This window comes from Rhinopithecus bieti, unplaced genomic scaffold, assembly GCF_001698545.2.
Source record: "Rhinopithecus bieti isolate Rb0 unplaced genomic scaffold, ASM169854v2 scaffold_50805, whole genome shotgun sequence".
NCBI classification, from domain to species: Eukaryota; Metazoa; Chordata; class Mammalia; order Primates; family Cercopithecidae; genus Rhinopithecus; species Rhinopithecus bieti.
Genome location: NW_016819929.1, coordinates 80,387 through 86,386, shown reverse-complemented (window position 1 = coordinate 86,386; position 6,000 = coordinate 80,387). Strand labels below are relative to the sequence as shown.

Here is a 6,000-nt window from a genome sequence, read left to right as displayed (position 1 = left end):
TAATATTGTTATGTGTGAATTTGATCCTGTCATTATGATGTTAGCTGGTTATTTTGCTCATTCTTTGAAGCAGTTTCTTCCTAGCATTGATGGTCTTTACAATCTGGCATGTTTTTGCAGTGGCTGGTACCGGTTGTTCATTTCTGAGTTTAGTGCTCCCTTCAGGAGCTCTTGTAAGGCAGGTCTGGTGGTGACAGAATCTCTTAGCATTTGTTTGTCCATAAAGGATTTTATTTATCCTTCACTTATGAAGCTTAGTGTGGCTGGATATGAAATTCTGGGTTGAAAATTATTTTCTTTAGTAATGTTGAATATTGGCCCCCACTCTCTTCTGGCTCGTAGAGTTTCTGCCAAGAGATCTGCTGTTAGTCTGATGGGCTTCCCTTTGTGGGTAACCTGACCTTTCTCTCTGGCTGCACTTCACATTTTTTCCTTCATTTCAACCTTGGTGAATCTGACAATTATGTTTCTTGAGGCTGCTCTTCTCAAGGAGTATCTTTGTGGTATTCTCTCTATTTCCTGAATTTGAATGTTGGCCTGCCTTGCTAGGTTGGAGAAGTTCTCCTAGATAATATCCCGAAGAGTGTTTTCCAACTTGGTTCCTTTCTCCCCATCACTTTCAGGTACACCAATCAGATGTAGATTTGGTCTTTTTACATAGTCCCATATTTCTTGGAGGCTTTGTTCATTTCTTTTTACTCTTTTTCTCCAACCTTGTCTTCTCACTTTATTTCATTAATTTGATCTTCAATCACTGATACCCTTTCTTCCACTTGATCGAACCGGCTATTGAAGCTTGTGCATGTATCACACAGTTCTCGTGCCATGGTTTTCAGCTCCATCAGGTCATTTAAGGTCTTCTCTACACTGTTTATTCTAGTTAGCCATTCATCTAATCTTTTTTCAAGGTTTTTAGCTTCATTGCAATGAGTTCGAACATCCTCCTTTAGCTCGGAGAAGTTTGTTATTACTGACCTTCTGACGCCTACTTCTGTCAGCTCATCAGTGAGCTTTTTAAAGGGAGTCTAGGAGTCAGAGACAGAACCTGGAGTGACTCTTTCACTGGCCTTGAATAAGAAAACAGTTGTTTTGTGAACTGCCTACAGAGAGGGGCACCTTTGAGTTGTAAGGGTCTCATTCTTACAACTTTGAGGAATTGAATTCTGCCAACAACCCGAATGAGCTTGGAAAAGGACCCTGAGTTTGAGATAAGAACACATCTTAAGGTTACCTTGATTGCAGCCTCATAAGGCTCTAAACAGGAAACCCCTGCTATGTTGTGCTTGGACTGCTGGACCTGCAGAAATCATAAGATTAAAAATGTGGGTCGTTTTAAGCCACTAAGCTTATGGTAATCTGTTATGCAGCAATAGAAAGCTAATACACCTTTTATGATCTTTTATTTTGCCAATGATATATTTTATTTCCTATAGCTCATCATTTAAAAAAATTTAACTGCCTGGGCACTGTGACTCGTGCCTGTAATCCCAGCACTTTGGGAGGCCAAGGTGGGTGGATCACCTGAGGTCAGGAGTTCGAGACCAGCCTGGCCAACATGGCAAAACTCCATTTCTACTAAAAATACAAAAATTAGCAGGGCAAGGTGGCAGGCACCTGTAATTCCAGTTACTCGGGAGGCTGAGGCAGGAGAATTGCTTGAATCCAGGAGGCGGAGGTTGCAGTGAGCCGAGATCACCCCATTGTTTTCCAGCCTGGGTGACAGAGCGAGATTCTGTCTGAAAAAAAAAAATTAAACTAATTTATTTCAAATAAGTAGTACCTTTGCGTGGTTCAAACATCAAAGCAATGTACAAATGTTTACATTGAAAAGTTTTGCAAAGAGCTCAATTGCGTTCTTTGTTCTTATTTTTTATTGCATTCTATTATTGTTTTACAGATGTAATACGGTGTCAAATTTCTCTGTGGATACTACTTGAAATTTTATTTATAATACCTTTAGTTCCCTAAATCAATTCTGCTTGTTTCATTAAATCTTGTGATTTTTCTTTAAAGTTCTAGTCTTCTCTCATATGTCTAATTGTCTAATATTCTTTTGTTTCCTGTTTATCTTTTAAAATGAGGCTATAGAGAGTCTGACTGGGGGCTGGGTATATGTGAGCAGACCTTGACAATGGGCAGATTTTGCTTAAGGAAAATGGGAGGGGATTTGTATATTAATCTTTTGCAGGGGATATGGGGTGGGGTTTAAATACCAAACTACAAAAGGCCTAACTCTGAGTCACTGACATTCAACTAGCTGCCCTAATTATCTCTAGAGACTTTATTCAATTTCTGTAGTGAAGAAACTCTTTGGTTTTAGGTTGGCAAGTAAATATTTGGCTTCCAGGTCATCTCCATGTAGGGACTGGGGTCAACTCTTCTTTTACAGACCTTCAGTTAATCGCCCTGTTGTCAGCCCCAGTCCTTACTCTTATTTCTGTCGTACCTGTAGTCTTGCTAAGGTTTGCAAGGTAGGCGAGCTGTCTCCTTAGCTGCAGCCCTTCCACACAGAGTTTCAACTGATTGTTTGCTCCACTCGACTTCATCAGTTAGCACTGCTCAGATGCTTTCTGACTTCAGAAATTTATTTAAATTTCTCAGCCACTGATGGCCTCCCTCCCGTTCTCTTTGTTGTGGTGGGTTTATGCATTTTAAAATGTCTGTGCTATTATTTTAATGAGACCTCTGGAGGGACAAGACTTAAATATTTGTGCTCAGTCTACCATCTTGAACTAGAAAAATGTACAATGGGGATAATAGTGGTGCCTATTACATAGTTTTTTTTTTTTTTTTAGATTAAATAATTTATGCATGTAAATTGCTTAGCACAGGGCCTGGCACATATTTATTTGTAAATATTAGTTATTATTATTCTCTGGACAGGGAATCTTTTCCAAATGCTGTTAAAAACCATACCAGGCAGGTGACCACTGCAGCCAACATCAATTCAGGCTTGGTCTAAGTTTGAGTTTTAGTCCCTTTAGCTCCTGAAATGATGCTTCCCAAAATAGCTTTAAATTTGAGCAAAAGCCATGGGGGAGGGTGGTGGGTGGGTAGAGGGAAGAGCTGCATGCCCCAGGGAGGGTAAGCACTGAATGGAAGCAGTGGAAGCAGAACCTGAGCAACAAAATCTCAATTTTTCCTTGCAGCAAACTGGGGAGCCAGATGTGTTAGTGGATGGAGTGGTCCTAAGCAGCAGCAGCAGCAGCAGCAGCAGCAGCAGCAGCAGCAGCAGCAGCAGTGGGCTCAAGTAGAGGCCAGAACTAAAGCAAGAAGGCTGAGTATTAATACAAAGGCTCAAATCTGTCATTGACCCAAGGAAGCTAAGCAGGGTGGAGGCTGGAACCAGGAGACAAATGAATAAGATTGGATTTGTTTTCTCTCAGAAGGATTGAAATTCTTCCCACTAGCAACTCATTCCTTTCCTTTTCAGCAAGCTTCCTCACTTCCTCCTGAGTGATTGTGGGCACTGCGGTTGGCTGCACCCACTAACCCCATAGGCAGAGGCCAGAAGGACCTGCTTCTGTGAACTGTATCCTGTCTTCTCCTCCAGTGGAGCCAGCTCCCTGAGGATGGGGCTGATCATATATGCGGTAGGAATAGGTAGCCTGCCTAGGTTTTGTAAAATCTTTAGCAGAGCTGCCAAAAGGTGATCCTGCCCAGGTATACCTCCCTAACTAGCCTATTATGCTGCCTGAAATTCCACAGTTCTTTTGGGCTTGGTGTCTTCAGAGTTCTGAGTTAAAATGCAAATGCCATGGCTATTTGCTATTCAGGCATGAGTTCATTACCAGCCAGAAGACATTAAGTCTAATTTGTTTAGTCAATCAAAGGGCCATCTAGCAGACTTCCCAAAAGGGGAAGGGAGGAAAAGAAAGGGTACCTGTACCTGGCAGAGAGAGAGAGACAGAGAGACAGAGACAGAGAGAGAAAGACAGAGAGAGAGAGAGAGAGAGAGAGAGAGAGAGAGAGAGAGAAATCAGGAGCAGGGGTACCCTCGAGACAATCTTCTCAACTTGCGTAGAAGGCTGGAATGCTTTCCAAGGTCTCTTCCTTATGTGATTCTACAATTCTAAATCTTTGGGAAGCTAGAAAGTAAAATGATTCAGCTATTTCTCTTGCTCATTTGGGAATTCCATAGTATCCAGTCACTTGAAAAAAGAGGGAAAGATAACAGGGGCAAATGTCTGGAAAGGAATTTGGATCAAAGCCTTGGGAGGTCCTTTGCCTTCCCAACACATTCAGGGAAATACAGTAGAGTTAAGAGAGTCCTGAAATTTGACGTTAGGGTTATGATTCTATCCCAAACCCATTCTATTTTCCAGGGCAATCACTTGCTTTTTCTGCCTCAACCTCTTACCATACAATGGGCATGATGATCCCTGCCCTACCTATCACCACAGGATTGTATGAAGGATCGAATTAATTGAAGGTCATGGAAGTGGTCCAAATCCTCCAGAGTTCATTAAATATAAGATACTTTTATGTATTAGGCTTCACAAGGCATAGTAGCTAGCCTAAATTTGAAGGAAAAAAAATTTTTTTTTGAGAAAGGATCTGGCTATGTTGCCCAGGCTGGTCTTGAACTCCTGGGCTCAAGTGATTCTCCTCCTCCAGACTCCTGAGTAGCTGGAATTACAGGAATGTACCACTATGCCTGGCTTGGAAGATATTTTTTAAAATAACTTTTCCTTAATTGTGAAAGCAGTATATAATCATGGAAAATATAGAGAGTTATCAAGCAAAATATTAAAATCACCCTTAACCCACCCAAACGTAGGTATCTTTAATGATATGGATTTTGGTTTATTTCCTTTTAGCCTTTTTTCCTTCATTAGGGCAAAGACTGTCTGGTCCACTGCAATATCCCCAAAATCTATCAAAATCTATCTTTGATACATTTTTTTTAAAGTAAAGAGTACATATACTTATTACATTTTAAAAACTATACGTTTCACATCCCGATTTTTTTACCTAATTAAATCCTGAACATTTCCTATGACACTAAATATTATTTTAAAACATGACTTTTAATGTCTGCATTGTATTCCATCATATCAATGTATCAGTCCTCTATTATAGGACATTTGGGTTGCTTCCAACCTTCCACTATTATAATTAAAGCTTAGATTAATATCCTCATAGCAAAATCTTTGTGCCCATATGGTTTATTTCCTCTGGATAAACTCTTAGCAGTGGGATTCCTGGGTGACATGGTAAGTACATTTGAAAGGCTTTTAATAAATATACCATATTTCCCTCCATGAAAGTTGTACCAATTTATTTACCTGCCAGCAATGTCTGTTTTTTTAATACACATAAGTTTTTGATTTCAACTTTGTCACATGTGTCTATATTTTTCCTTTGTGACTTCCTCCACTTCATTTATGCTTAGAAAGTCCTCAGGGAAGACCTTCTAATATGATAAAAGGTCAATTTGTATGCAGTTCCTGTTTTTGCAATGCAATGCATTCATGGAAGCTTTATCATGTGACAGTCTACATACTGGCAAATGAACCAAGCTCATGCATACACATGGCTGTATTCATCTATTCCAACTTGATTGGTTTCATCAGTGGAAACTAATGAATTGTGGATAAAGGCAGCAAGGGGTGAAGTGTAGGTGTTCAGAAAGCAGTGTTGCAGGGCAATCAGTGAAGAACAGCACTTACCTAAAGTGGCTCCCATGTCTTTCTTGGGTATTAGAGAGTCTTCAAGCAAACTGTTCTGGAAACCGCTTTCCAAAGGTGGAAGTGTCCTACAACACAGGGCTTATCTGACCAGCAGGTGGAGGGAGGCTTGAGAAAGGCCTAGGATCATTCCAAGATTTAGGAGATGCTGGAGAGTGATAAGCACTTCAGAGAGGTTTGCCCTTGATTTTCATCCCTTTTGACCAACTGTCTTCAGTGATTTGAGGGTCTGGCTGAATGGTTGGATTTTGGAATGAATAAAGTTCAAGCTGGCCCTCAGCAGGGAGGTGGAATAGTGTCTCTGGCCAGT

At 40.6% G+C, this 6,000-nt stretch overlaps 1 pseudogene; it reads right to left on the bottom strand.

The window, feature by feature from the left end:
• The window catches only part of LOC108520079 (keratin, type I cytoskeletal 18-like), a 43,607-nt pseudogene that overhangs the window by 5,004 nt on the left and 32,603 nt on the right, over positions 1–6,000 (bottom strand).